This window comes from Rhinatrema bivittatum, chromosome 2 (genome assembly GCF_901001135.1).
Source record: "Rhinatrema bivittatum chromosome 2, aRhiBiv1.1, whole genome shotgun sequence".
NCBI lineage: Eukaryota > Metazoa > Chordata > Amphibia > Gymnophiona > Rhinatrematidae > Rhinatrema > Rhinatrema bivittatum.
The window spans coordinates 530,363,376-530,379,093 of record NC_042616.1 but is presented as its reverse complement, the minus strand read 5'-3'; the positions used below and the strand labels follow the sequence as shown (position 1 = coordinate 530,379,093).

The 15,718-nt window shown below is 41.9% G+C and overlaps 1 protein-coding gene across 6 annotated transcripts in view; it reads left to right on the top strand.

Annotated features, from left to right (window-relative positions):
• Positions 1–15,718, top strand: part of NFATC1 (nuclear factor of activated T cells 1) — a 359,353-nt gene that overhangs the window by 139,332 nt on the left and 204,303 nt on the right. The gene's annotated exons all lie outside the window — the stretch shown is intronic.

The window sequence follows — 15,718 nt, the reverse complement described above, 5'->3', positions numbered from 1 at the left end:
GTCTTACCCTCACATCCCCAAGCTCATGGTCCGGAATCAAGAGTTGCGTCTTGAGCCATGCCTCCTGTGTGCTTCATGTTTTAATTGTTTTCTTTTTACAATGCATGTTTAACTTCCTGGGCTTTTATATATTTGATTATAGGACCAAATAACAGAATGGGAAATGCTAATGTATCGGAGCACGATGCATCACCCTAATTCCATGCTTTTGCTAACAGTTCTCCAGTGAAATGCGTAAACTCAATTAAAATAAAATTGAATAATAATAATAGTAATCTCAGGTAATCATTCATCCTCTGTGCCTATAACAGCAGGTTTTCTTTTCCACAACTATGTGCCAGTAAAATGTAAAGCATGTACAAGAGAATCTCTGTAAGGGAGCTAGATTTAGATTATTCATTTGGCTGATTAATTATAATAACCCTAATTGGCAAGATTTGTCCTTTTTTTTTTCTTAAACAAAAAAAATAATTCTAAATGTTAACATTCCTAGTGGGCTGCAGCTGATAGTAGGGTTACAGTGAGTTAGTCATTATTACAAACATATCACAGGTCTTGCACAGAATTAATCACTCCCTCCCTTGCCTTTATTTCTAAAATGCTTAGAACATTACCCTGCATAGAATTATAATCAACAGGACAGGCTGGAATATCATGCAGAGCAATTTTCTATTTTGCTGTGTGGCCATGGGCTAAAAGCACACTGCACTTAATGTGCATGCTAACTGCTGCTGGCACATGTGTCAATGTGCTATGTACTGAGCCCCTAACTTGGAGGATAAGACGCTTATTTAGTACATTTGTGGGTGCTTTACATTTATTGATGGGCCTGAATAATCTAAACATTTAAACAAGATGCTTAATGACCTCATTAGTCATTAACATGCTATGTACTAAGGCCGTAGTACCAGGAGATAAATTTAATGAAAAATATTAGCAATTTTAGCTCCTGACTTGGTACACTAATAGTTTAAAAATGGAGGGGGGGGGGGCACTATCTCCTGGGTCTGGCTCCTCCACCTCCACCTGGGCCTGGCTCCTCCATTCTTCCTTCTCGACAGCCTGATAACTCTGACACTCATATTCCCCCTTCAGCATTTTGATTTTCCTCCACCATCAGGCAATATCTCCAAACCCCCCCCCCCCCCCCCCACTCCCATGCTCAGCCAGCATAAAACCTTTTATCTCCTGCTGGCTCTCATACACTGCATGCAGTTCAAAGCTTGTAGTTCTGAATGGTGCCAGATCATCAGTGGAAGCCAAGTGAATAGGAGGTGGTAGATTCTCTTCCTATCAGGTCAGCATAGGGGATTTTGAAGGAATTGTCTAGGAATGTCATAGGAGTTGGCCCTGGATTAGGGTCAAGATGAGTGTCCAGGGAAAGAAGGGGGGATGAGAGGAAGGAGTTATTCCCTTAGGCTAACTCGGGGGTAGGTAACTCCAGACCTGATCTGATTTTCAGACTATCCACAATGAATATGCATAAGATATATTTCCATGCACTGCCTCCATTGTATGTAAATTCTATCTCATACAAATTCATTGTGGATGTCCTAAAAACCAGACCTATTTGGCACTATAGGACCAGAGTTGCCTAACCCTGTCCTAACTGGCCCTTTGACTTTGACCAATGGGAGAGCAGTGGGGGGGGGGGGGGGGGACTGGGTCATCTACACCGAGTGACTTTTCAAAGGAATTGCACACGTTAAAGCGGTGTATATGCATGTAAACAGCTTGTACTCATGCACGTGCTATTTTATAAACATCGTCAAAACATGCGCATAAAACAGAAAATATGTGCACATTTGTGTGAAAAGGGGCAGGCTATGGCATTCTGGGCGGGGCCAATAGGAACACCCACAAGTTAACATTTTATCAGATTTACGAGAATACATTAGGAAACTTATTCATGTGGTTTTACACCTGCTAATTATCTAGCACAATTAATGACTCGTCCATCTGCTATTGTTGGATGGGAGGTCTATGTGAACTTTGGGGCGGGGGGGGGGGGTTCAGAGTGAAGAACTAGGAGGGTCTCGAAGATCTGGAGGACAGGGTGAACTGGTGATTTCAGTTATGCCTGTACAGTTTTAAAATATACCTACCTCCATGAATAAATCAGGGTTTTAAGTGAGCAAGTTATTTGTATCCATATGTAAAATATATACGTGCATCCGTGTATGTTGGGGAGGTAGACATGCGTATTTTATAATCTGCATGTACCCGATATGTACAAGTAATAAAATACTGTAGTAAATATCTGTGAAGCCATATATGCATGTATATGGGGCTGTGCAGAGTTATTTAGCATCTGCGTGCATTGTTTAACATATATCTTGTGCTTGGTGCATATGTATCCTATCACCTTATTTTTCATAGTGCACATGTGATAGTACATAAGTAGTAAACTTTTTTTTTCTTTTTTAATGCATGGTAAGAAATGTGTGATGAGCTTTTAATGCACATTTCTTAGTGCATTCAGTACATTTGCCCCAGTGAGAGCTTTGGAATAATGTCCATGCCAAATATTGAATGGACTAACATATTTGAATGTTTGCTTTTTTTTGGTTTTTTTTATAAGCACTGGTTGGTTCCTGTCCTCTATTTTTCTGTCTTGCAGGACTAACCCTCTGCTGGTATTGTAACCTCTTGAGGAATGGCATTATCCTGGTCTCCTTGTGTGGGGAGTCTGTCTATGCAAACAATGACTCATAGGAAAGGGAATCCCTTAAGAATGATCATGTCAGAGCTTGAACTCAGAGGCAGAATGAGCCCTCTGTTTTCAAATTAACCCTTTCCTCGCTGCTCTTTTTGCAAGAAGTTTTAGAAATGCTGCAAAGTGTTATAAAAACCCACACATGCAGCACTGTATCTGTATTGGAGCTGGCTAAACTGAAATGCATTTTCAGAGTTGTTGGAGGCTTTTGTAGAGCAGATTTAGAAAAAAAAAAAAAGGCCTGTTCAATCCATGTTTCATGCAAAAAAAGCTTAAGAGGTGTAACCACTGTTGAAATGCACAGTTGCTCACTGGTATATCAAGTGAGCGCGTTTAAAACTGGAAGGAAGTGCGTGGGGGCAGGGGGAAGGTTTGCAAACCGATCTGGATTAACCAGATGTAAAAAGTAATATCCCATTTTAAGAAGGGTGTGTGTGTCTTTAACAGTATCTTAAACTTCCCATGTGGAAATAAATCGTAATCTTTAGGAATTTTGGTCAATGCTGTATGGCTTTGTACATTGAAACATGTTTTCCAGTGCAGAGTCCATGTAAAATATAGTTCAAAGAACATCAAGCCACCACGGTAATACCTTCTGCCAACTGAGCTTAAGATTCAAACTTTCAGACTTAGAGCTCTCCCGCATCATCAGTGGATCCCATAATTAATTTTTTCCCTTACAGGATTCCTGTTTGTGCGCACTGGGCTGTGCATTTCTCTCCGTGTACCCTGTTTTCTGCTTTTTTTCAATATCTGTTGAAGCCTGGTAATTTCCTTCTCTTGGCTTGACCAGGTTCCATTGCAAACCAATAGCTCGCGTGCCTAACCGTCGCAGTCAGGTCGCACCAAAGATTTATGGCCTGCGGGCAAAAGAAAAGCCAAAGAAGAGCCGTTGTCCTCGCTGGCTGTAGTAAAGTGCATTTTTGTAAAGTAATATATAGCAACACAACCATGCAGACTGGAGTAATTCCATTTTTTTCAAGATTTTATGCTGGATTTAAGTTCAGAATCTGCCTGAAAGATTTTGCTGTACTCTGCTGAGGCTTTTTGCTATGACGTTCGTGGTCGTATTTACACAATTCTATGGACATAAGATAAGCAGGCATAGAAAGACAGGGCGAGGGGCTGGCTCGGTGGTATTGCTGCATACTGCCATGCAGAGGGACCCGGGTTTGATTTAAAAGTTTGTTTTTTTTTTTGGACTCAACTTCCCAGGTTGGCTGGAGATGCTACAGCGATGACGATCACAGCCCCAAGGAGTGGGGAGGGCATTGGTCAGTTGTACAAGTATGTTGGAAGGAAATATAAAATACAGTGTGTGTGTGTGGGGTGGGGGGAAATCTCCAGGAATTACCAGACCCTAGCCCAGGTTCTATCTGAGCTGGAAATCCAAAGGAGCAAAAAAAACTATTAAATTGTAAATAGAAACTTTTTTTTTTTTTTAGCATTTAGTAGCTGGAAACCGGGAGACCTGGACTGAAGTCCTTCTGCCATGGACCCTTACTGTGAACTTGGGCAGCAGAAAGCCTTATCTCCCTGTGGCTCAGGGGCATACATAAATTGTGTGCGCTACAGTGCAGGGATTCACGGTATCTGTGGCCCCATGGTTTAGGTGTAGGCAACTCTAGTCCTGGAGTGCCATGAACAGATCAGGTTTTCAGGGCCTCCACAGTGAACATGCCAAATATACCACGTGCATATCCATTGCATATGTCCTGAAACCCAGACCCTTTTGTGACAGCCCAAGACTGGAGTTGCCTACCCTGGTTTAGGATCTCATTATAATCGCCTATGAGCGAATGTTGAAGTTTCATTGTACACCGATATGATTTGTATTTTTACAGGAATGTCAGTATAGAAAAAATAAAAATAAATAAATTTCTACTTTGAATGGCCTTGTTTTGAAGTGACACAATGCATGTAAATGAAGTAAGTTAAACAAAACAGTATTAAAGGGGTGTATTAAAGGGATTTTTCTATGAATAAAATGCTTAACTCATAGACCCCATAATCATTTTGGAAATGGGCAATAGTAGTTTGATTATACTTATGGTGATGGCTTAAACATTTTTCTGATTTATATAGCCCAAATAAGAGGGCAGTTTTTCCTTAACTTTTGAATACAGAACTTATTTACAGTGCAATAACTACTGAAATAAAACCACATTCATCCTGAAAACGAATTGATGCAGGTAGCTAAATTTGCCACTGCTTTTGAATATTTTTGTTGGTGAGAATAGGGCTAGTACCTTGTTAAAAAGCAAGCGTTGGAGTGGGAGCACCCGCTACTCCCTGTGGTAGAACGGATGTACCAAAAAACCTGACATGCCCAAAGAGAAACTGTGTACCATACAGTAAACCTATTAAACTCTGTCTAATGGAGAGTTGCTATATTCATTAATACAGCAATTTTACCTTTGCAAGCCTTTTATCCCAGGCTGTTTTTCCCTCCACAGGCGGGATATACAGTAGTATCTGGCTGTTTTGTAAATTTGTGAATTCTGTTGTGTGCCATGGTTCCAATTGGGTATGTCTGTTTTGCTTTATCCAGCAATAGCAATAACATTTGGTACATGCACCAATCAGTCTAGAGGAGGAGCTTGCCATATTTCTGAAATTAAAAAAAAAAAAAAATTGTAAACATGTTGCAAACCTTTTGGATGAAAAGGAAGTTGCGAAATCCCCATTAAGATTGAAATCTTATGAACCCCAGCATTCATATGGCAAATAACTCCCGGCACCAGCATTTTTAAGTGGTTGATCAAGAAGATTGTCAGTTGAGGTATAGGAGATGAATGATTTAGTAAACATGAGACTTGGCTGCAGTGACTCAAAAAGCACAGATCTTTAGGCTTCAAATGCTAGCGTTCACCTAGCTGACTTCCAAGTGGTGGGTCCCTTTTTTTGAATCACACTTGTGTTAACCCTTCACAGCTTCAGAACAGTAGCAGCAGTTACCTTTCTGCCTTATCCAACTTCAAGGTTAATTTATCCAAGAGGTGTTTTTGTTTTTTGTTTGTTTTTTTTTTGTGTGTGTGGCAACAAATGTAGGTTGCTACAGGGTAGAAATAACTATCTGTCTGATCATCACTAAAGCTATGAAAGTTGAGGTCTGTTATCTAGAAACATCTGCAAATGCTGCTGGAATGCACAATAGGCTCCATTTACAAAGAGAGCATGATAAGTGCAATTCTGCTTTGAGCAGTAATCTTGTCCACTGCCACATTTAGTTTTTGAGAGTTGCATAATTCCTCGATTCTGTCAGGCCCATGCATACACAATTGCAAGATTAGTGTAATATAAGTGCACAAATGGCTATGAGTGTGCTACTTGTTCGGTTGTCTGAGCATGATTAGTTTTGATCTTGTCAGAAAACAGAGCCCTGATTCTGCTAGCTCAATATCTCTGGCAAAGATTTGTCTTTCAGAGCAACTGTTCAAACAGAAGGCATTAAAAAAAAAAAAAAAAGGTTACCCAGTAATTCTTCTGGACCAACCAACTCTAAGGTGGGTGGGTACCAGCAACTACTTCTTGTTAAACCAAATAGTGAATTCAGGAGGAATTAGCCTCTAAAAATAGCTGCTAGAGAAATTATCCTGAACTCAACTTCATTGTTAAACAAGTGGGGTGATTGAATCTGATGATGATGTGGATAAGGCAACAACAGAAACCAGAAATTTTCAGTACAAGGTATCATTCCCATCCTGGGCTTCAGTTCTGAATGGCCATTGGTCCCTTCACTGACAGTCAGCGAAGGACCAACCAATGCCTGGTCGGACTTGAGTTCTGAATGGGGATTGGTTTTGTGCAGAGAGAATGAAATAAGTGTTCGTAGCTGTCTGAACTATTGCACTTAGTAATTCAGCCAAAGAGGAGGGAGCAAGTAAGTCTACAGCTTCCTCCTGGCTCAGTGGAGAAGTCTTGTGGGATGCTGGAGATAGGAGTCAGACTGGAGAGGGAGGGAAATAGGGAGCCATTTTGGGGTTTTGTAATCTGAGAAAGAGGGACATGGGTGCTGCTGTGGTCAGTGTTACTTTAAAAAAAAAAAAAAAAGTTTTGAGAGGAGGGAGAATATGGGCATTACAGTATGTGTTTTGTCTTAAAAACAGCCCCCTCTTCTCAGGAACGGGGAATGCTGTAGCCAAACTTTATCGTTTGGGAGGGAGGAAGAGAGCAGCAGGGCAGCAGAAGTGTGTGTGTGTGTGTGTGTGGAGGGGGTTTGGGCAACCAAGTTAGTTGGCTAGCACTGAACATCAGCGCTAGACACCTAACTTTCTCTCCCCATCCTAATCCCTTCCCCAGGCCTGACACAAATGGGACTAACTAAATTGAGCATGTTAGCTTGGTCAACTTTCAAAGGTTTTAACCAAGCCTGTTAAGTCCTTACTTAGCTAGCTAAATTCCTTTTTGAATATTGATCTCAATAGAAAATTAGAGTAGGAATGCATTATTGTATTTTCTTTTAATTTGTTAACAGATGGTGGTTATTTGCTGATTTATCTGCTTCCATTTTATATGCATTCTTAGGGCAATTTTCAATGCAAGCTAACCATGTCAAAATGGGTTAACGTTCCTATAATGCTGCCCTCTGACCAGTTTAGAACACATGGGCTGTGACAGTGCACTTGCTTGCAGCTGGATTGTGAGAAAGTGTTGCAAGGTGTGTATGTAGATCAGGGAATGAAAGGAGCATGTGTACATGATGCTTTAGGAAATGTACCTGCTATTTTATCCCCTCAGCTGTCTGCACAAAATAGGTGCAAAATGCATGTGGAGTGTGGATATTTTTTTTTTTTTTTTGGGTATGCATACTTTACACTAATTTTCAAAGTATGCATGCTAAAAACACCCGAGTACTCTACAGTTAGGCAGACTATTGAAAATTGCCTCTGTATATCTATGCAATATGAAAGTCATTTTCAAATGAGTTGCACGTGTAAATGTAACATGCTATTGTAGCAATTTTCAAAAGCCATTTACGTGTGTAAAATGCACTTGTACATGAATTTCATATGGTCAATTCAATGGCATATTGTAGTAATTTTCTAAAGCCCACTTACGTGCGTAAAGTGTGTTTATTCAAACGAAACCCAGTTTTACACTTGTAAATGCTTCTTAAAATCAGGTCCTAAATATATAGACAGAGGGGTAATTAATTTGTTTTGGTTATAGCAATGAGTAGCAGCCTGGTGTTTAGAGCAGCAGGCTGTGAGCCAGGGAAGCCAGGGTTCCAATCTCACTGCCGCTCCTTGTGACCTTGGGCAAATCACTTCACCCTCCATAGATGCTTAGTAAATGACCCCCTGAGTTGGATATTTTCAGTAGAACCAAGATCTCCTTGAATAGATGCAGATAAATGCAAACCATTTTTTTTTTACCATTTAATTGGAATCCCTATATTTCCTGGTTTTCATCTTTTGACTCACTTTAAATAATTAATAGCTTTGAGTCTGGAAGTCAAATTTGGACAGTGGTCTAATTTTCAACTGTCTTGCTACCTGATTCACTAAGGCTTTTCTCCCATTTTGTCTCTAATGGATAATACCTTGATGAATCAGACCCTTAGAGAGAGAGAGAGAGAGAGGTGGATAAGTAACTTGCCCAGATCACAGAGTCTCCTGAATCATACGTCTATCACCTAACCACACCCTCTATTTAGTGGTGGATTCTCTGAGTACCATTTATACTTCAGGGTATTCAAATAATTTAAAGCTCTCTAATTTTTCTAAGTGCATATCTTTTGAAGATGCTTATAACCAAAGAAATTTGAATCTGGCTGTACTTGTATGGATCCTAACCTACATGGGTAATGTGAACTGGATAAGTAGTTGAAATGGGTAACTTGAAATGTGCTATTGTTTGTTTAGTCTATTGTATTTTTATATCAAAAATACAAAATATAATACATTCAAAGATGTAATTTTGTTTGCTAGTAGGGGCTATGCCCCTATTCACTTTGCTCATCAACCCTGCCAGTGGGAGATTGTGTGGAAGAGGAGTGGGGAGCACGGGTGCATGGGGGATGTGTGTGTGTGTGTGTGTGTGTGTGTGGCTGGGGGCACTTCCCTTTGTGCACTCTATTTTGCTCCTATCGCCTCCCCTTGTATGGAGATAGGGACAATGTCATAGTAGCTGTGTGTGTGTGTGTGTGTGTGTGTGTGTGTGTGTGTGTGAAGAGGTTTGGTGGAGGCAGGTGTGGGTGACAGGTACATTTTGTGTGAAGGGGTGGTAGTGGTGGTATATGTGGGGGGGGTATGGGTTGTGCTTGGGGGGGGGTTGTTTGCACTCCCCCTTTCCCTACGCAACCCTCCTCACTCGCTCTGGTACTGATTACTGACACTGCCTCTTCCTTTTCCTCCCTCCTTCCCCCACCAAATCCAGCTGTTCTTCTTTCTTCCTTCACCTCCGGCCTCTTCCTTTGGCTGGTGGGCCCCCAGGAACCACCCCCCCCCCCCCCACCAGCCTTTCCCAGACTGGCTCTGCTCCCCACCATAACCTCTGTTCCTACTCCCCTCTCCCCTCCTCTTGCACTTTGGCTGCTTTCTGACAGCGGTGGGGCCCAGGGATCCCCACCAGCCCTGCCGCCGCTGCTGCTGCCGCCGTTGCATGCTTCTTCTTCCCTCTCTGGCCCTGCGGTGTTGCCTCTGCTGTTTTCTGCCTCTTGATGTTCGTGATGGTGGCCCTGCCCCTAGCGGCTCAGGCATGCAAGTGCAGACACTGCAATGATTGCCCTGGAGCCCCTCATATTTTTTATAATATATATATAGATTTATAGATAGATCTAGTAGCTACTTGAAAAATAAATAAACCTCGGATTATCTTAAAAAAAAAAAAAAAAAAAAAAAAAGTCAAATGCTCAAAGATTTAAATTGGGTTGGAAGAGGGTTGCCCATCCCTAATTTAAATATATTTCCGTCATACACGGAAAAACTTATGCAGATCATTCTTTTCCCTGTTTTATGTGACAAAGTCGAATAACTTTGGCCTCTGCCTCCATTCTAAAGGTACCTCGGCAGCGTTAGGGAATATATTAGTCAGTGCGGGACTAAGGCACGGGGGTTTCTTTTTTTTTTTTTTTTCCCTGAAACTGGATGCGTAAGAAGGCTCAAATGTTGGAGCCTGTTTTTGATGAGCTACGATGTGCAGGCTGGTGTCCTGACACTTGGCACATCTCCCTTTGGTTAAGATCTTGCATTCCCAGAGGTCTTTCCATTGCCAGTAGCAGTCGGTTATGGGGGGCTTGTAGCCAGAAATAGGTCATAGTGCTCACTGGTGATCAAACTAACTCATGGAACAAATAAGCACATGGCAAACTCCTTCATAAGGTGCTTTTCTGCTTTAAGCTGCTTGCGCACTTTTGCACGTGCATCCCTTCTTTTTTTTTCCTTTCCAGAATTTTTATTTATAAATTTATATACCACCTATCACTTCTAGGTGGTTTATAATTTGATATCCACAAAGATACATAAATCAAATAGACATAATTCATATTTATGGGACAAATTAAAACATATCAAAACGGTGTCACAATGATGCAGAGGGAACAGGAAAGTCAACAAGTAAAAAAAACCCCTCTGTAAATGAAATACCAGGAGTCTCTTAAAATACCTTCATAATAAGCACTGCTGGCTTATAGGACAAGAGCCTTCATTGCCTTCTTGAGATTAACTTGTTGACAAAACATATCACAAAACATAAAATGAATAGACAAAATTCACATAAAATGGTACAAACTAAAACATATAATTAAAATCTGAGTAAACAAGAAATGAAAACTTAAAACTAATACGCTCTAGCTCCAAAAGCATTAATGCTTGGCATTATTCAAAAGTTCTTACAAGCAAAAGCCCTCAGCTTTTTCTGTCCTCTTTAAGCAATGTTATTGTTTTTTAATAATATGTTTTGGTATTATATGATTTTTTAATTGTACATCACTTTAGACAGCCCACTTGGGCAGGGGAGGTGTCGATAAGTAATTTTGCATAAAATTAATGCTCATTACCCTGAGGAAAAGGAGAATGTTTCCTAGGGATGTGCATTTGTTTCATTCGTTTCATTTGTTTCATATGTTTTCCATTACATGTCAATTAGATGTGCATTCGTTTCATATGTTTCATATTACTTGTATAGGAAACGTATGAAACGAATGCACATCCCTAATGTTTCCCATCAGTAAATGCAAGGTTTAGCTTCTCCCACCCTACTGTGAATTACTTTTGTAGGGCTCCACCTCCCATATCCTCACTGAGGAGGGGGAACGCCCCAGGGCTAGCTGAGGCTTGGAGCAACTTACGAGGTGGCCCAGTGTTCGTTCCAAACAGGGAAGAAGAGAGATTTCAGGGCCCTTAGGCAGTTGGACAGTGAGTATCTCTCTTCCAATGATTGCATTGCACACAGCGGATGGTGTTCCATCAAGTATGTTTTACTGAAGCAATGCTTGTTCAGGGATGATAACTTGACATAGTACATAGTTCTCAGGAGATGATTCCGTGAGTGTATCTAATTTACACTCCTAGTAAATACGTTTCCCCAACCCCCAACAGCTTCCCTTGAAAATGGACTCTAGATCTTCTTCTTCTTCTTTTCTTTGGCTCCCCTGATACCTGCTTTTTCACAGTGCAGATTTGCTTTAAGCTTCTTACTGCTGTTTTCGCTGCTCCTCTTGGGTAGTACCAAATGGTCACTTTAGATTTAGAACTTGATGGGTAACCAATATGCCAATAAAATAGATTTTAAAAAAAAAGGCTTTCACAAAACAATACAGCGTAGACCTCAGGTTCCTAGAACATTTCCAGGATACCAAATGGTAGAAACCTACGACGGATGAGCTGTTTTCCCTGGGGAAAAGGAAATTCACTACTGGTTAAGCAGATGCAAGAACAGGATCTGCAAGTGCGGTAGCACTTTGCAGATCTATTCTTGAAGAGCAGAGAAATATTCACAGATTACAAGAACCGTGGTACAATGCAGATGTTTATGTAATCCCCCTACCCAGCACTTAAAAGAAATGGGTTTGATACTGGCTTTGTGATCCTGGCACCATCCCTTGTTGGCTCAAAATTACATGCTTTGCTCATGGTGGACTGGTCGTGGCTCATGGTGGACTGGACGTGGCTCAGATACTAGGGCAGCATTTTCTCATGCTGGACAGGGTAAATATCCAGCATCCTACTTTCCTCTCTGTGATCATCTAACTGCACCCTTTTAGACAGTCTCTTTAATCTTCTCTTCTCCGTGCAGGAAAAGTCACGCAGATAGTCTCAACCAATGGTTATGTTTCAAATACTTAAATTTTAGTTTTGGGGGGGTTACTAGCAGGCAATTCACAACAATAAAAATCACCAAAAAGGATGAGTTAGAGGATTCATAACAGAGATTAAACATTAGCACAAAACACACACTTTACACTTCCTCTTCCTTTCACATTCATTTCTTAATCTGGCCTCAATATCCTGTTGTCTTAGACTTTCTTTATAAACAATCTCATTAGTAGTCTCATCCCTTCATAAAATTCTTCTCAGCAGCAATTCTCATAAAATCCACAGGATCCTTCCAGAAGGAGTTGTGGTCCGTAGTTCTCTTTGGGTGCCTATTGGTAATCCAGCATGCATGGTGACAGCGGCCCTGCTGTCCTGAGCAAAACAGCAGACCCACAAGAACTCTGCTGAATCCCAATGCAGAATCTAAATACAAAATCCTTATCCTGACACCTTTTCAGCATTGAGTTACATTTATCACAGGGCATACTCCCCTTAGGGGTCCCTAACACTCTTTTAGAGAGCTAAGAAAGATGCTATACTCTTATGCAATATCACAAATACGTCTCCTTTTGGCTAATTTAAGTGACAAATTTGGTCCAAGATAAAGGATGTACTGGTGGCACAGGACCAGAATTTACAGATAGGGCCATACTGATATTGGGCCTCAACTGAGTCAGGTAATTGCAGAAGCCTTATAGGAGAAGGATTTATTTAAAAAAAAAAAAAAAAAATCTAGCAAGTTCCATGAACATCTTTAAAAGTCTATTTCAGGAAAAAACAGACAATCTAGCTGATGCTGCAGAGGTACATGACGTCCTCAGATTTGACAGTGGATTCCTGAAAACTGTCTTAAATTGAAATTATAAGTCAAAACAGACTGTCCCGAAGAATAATATAAATGGGAGATTGGTTCCAGCAATAGGGTCCAATACACTATTTTCACCAAAGTAACCAAAGTAATATATAATACTATTAAAAAAAAACAAAACAAAAAAACATAGACACATTTTAAAGCGTTGCATTTTTTTTTGTCTGAAGAAGAAAGTGTCCTCAAGGACACGGACACACTTTGAGGAGAGGAAGTCTCCGGTACTCTTCCTAACTAATGTCTGCGTGCCAGACCTCATGGTAATCAGCAGAGCAATGTGTGCATGCTGGGAGACACTCCGGTGTCTTAAAAGTCGAAACGAGTGTTTGTAAGTTGGGTAATGGGTGTCAGTATAGAGACACAACTTGTGACTCCTTAGGTCGAGGACTTCCTGTACCGCGTGTCTTTCAGATGGGGCTGACCCGTGCAAAGTCCCCCGATTTCCCTCCCGCGCAGTCCTTTGCCCCCTGCCTCCCACAAGCAGGAGGAGAGCAGCTCTTCTTACCTGCATCTGCTGGATCCAATCCTGAAGTCCCAACTGCTCAGATCCTCCTCATCTCACGGGAGCTGCTAGCGCCCTGCAGTCCAGACTTCAGACTGAAACCAGCAGAGGAGCAGCAAGTGCACAGGGTAAGAAGCCCTGCTGTCCTGCTGCCAGTGGGACAGGGAGGAATGGACAAACACGGGGCCTGGACTCGCCCCTCCCTCTCTCCCATCCACTTTTGCAGGAACAGTCCTGTGTTCAACCGTCAGTTGCGTCTCAGTTTCAATTAGAAGTCATAAAGGATTCATTACTGATGGCGTGACCCTAATTATGACTTAATTTCTTCTCCTACAAACCTGTTTCTTGGGTGTCTAAGCAGAGAACTCCCCTCCCCCCCCCCCCTCCTTCAGCAAAACTGAGCAAGAATGATCACAACTCTCAGAATGGAAATTTAAGGACCGGAATGGGTGTGTGTTTGTTTTTTTTGAAGTGTCAGGTTCCCACCTTGGTGCTTTACTAGGATGGAATCTAGGTGTAGGATGCCAGGAACCAGTCGCAGCCTCCAGTTCTAAGGAGATTCTGCTTGTACAGCAGTGTGCAGTCTAAGCGGGAGAGGTCCAGGAAGCTGTGGTTCCACTTGGGAGATGCTAGACATGGTTTAGGGGGGTGGCAGTTAACCTGAGCCGAAGATGCAGGAGCTAGTCAAGAAGCGGAGTGCTCCGAGAGTCTGCAGCAAAGGGTTCTGTAGCATGATCCTGGAGTAAGGATGTCCTAGCGAGATTTGTAGTAACGGGATCTTTACTAAGAAAGCTGTCTGACCTGTTGTAGTAACAGGGATGGATTTTTGTCTGCCGCCGGTAGGCACTGATTCAGTGCTGTTGCATGCCGCCCACTTCTTTCCCCCCCCCCCCCTCGCCCCAATCCCCCATCTAGGCAAGCCTCCAAGTTGTGGCACTGCCCCCAACACCGCAGACCTGGGTAAAGCAGCAATTCTTACAGGTCAGTGAGCATGAGGACTAAGCCTGCGCTCACAGGCCCTGCTGCCCCCATGGAAGTCCAGACTGGGCAGGACCTGTAAGTGCGGACTTAGCCCCCATGTTCACGCACCTATGCGGGATGCTCCTGGAGCTCAGGTTCTAGGGTTGGGATACCTTCAGAGGACTGAGGCAAGAAATTTGCAAGCCCCTCCCTCCTACTCCTTTCAGAATTTTGCCATCTTAGGCACAGGCCTAGTAAATCAGTTTGTAAATCCGGGCCTGTCCAGCAGCTGCTTTTCAGAGTTCCCATCAATCTTGGTTAAGAACATAAGAACATGCCATACTGGGTCAGACCAAGGGTCCATCAAGCCCAGCATCCTGTTTCCAACAGAGGCCTATCCAGGCCATAAGAACCTGGCAAGTACCCAAAAACTAAGTCTATTTCATGTTACCATTGCTAATGGCAGTGGCTATTCTCTAAGTGAACTTAATAGCAGGTAATGGACTTCTCCTCCAAGAACTTGTCCAATCCTTTTTTAAACACAGCTATACTAACTGCACTAACCACATCCTCTGGCAACAAATTCCAGAGTTTAATTGTGCGTTGAGTAACAAAGAACTTTCTCTGATTAGTTTTAAATGTGCCCCATGCTAACTTCATGGAGTGCCCCCTAATCTTTCTATTATCCGAAAGAGTAAATAACCGATTCTCATCTACCCGTTCTAGACCTCTCATGATTTTAAACATCTCTATCATGGAGCGATACAGAGGCATTATGACATTTTCCATTTTATTCACCATTCCCTTTCTAATAATTCCCAACATTCTGTTTGCTTTTTTGACTGCTGTAGCACACTGAACCGATGATTTCAATGTATTAACCACTATGATGCCTAGATCTTTCTTGGGTGGTAGCACCTAATATAGAACCCAACATTGTGTAACTATAGCATGGGTTATTTTTCCCTATATGCATCACCTTGCACTTATCCACATTAAGTGCAAGGTTCCTGCAGGGGCAGGGCGTTCCAGGATTTATTCAGCAAATCATCTCCTCTTTCTAACTGCCATACCTTTTTCCATGCTTCACTTGAACTCTTCCCTTTGACCCTTACAGGTATCTAGTTAAATTCTACTCTGTGTTCAGACTTTTAATCTTCATTTATAAATCTCTTCCTGGCCTTGCTCCTTTTATATAGTCTGCTTTGTTTTCCCAGTACTCCTCCTCTTGGCACCTCCATTCTTCTCATAGTAATGTCAGCAGGAAAAGACCAAATGCTCCATCCAGACTGCCCAGCAAGTTTCTTATGGGAATAGCTGTTGCTCCACGCAGGTTACCCTCAAGCCTTTTGTTAAAGGTAATAATAACAATCAAAACCAAGCAACTGTCAGACACACAACAAAATTAGTGC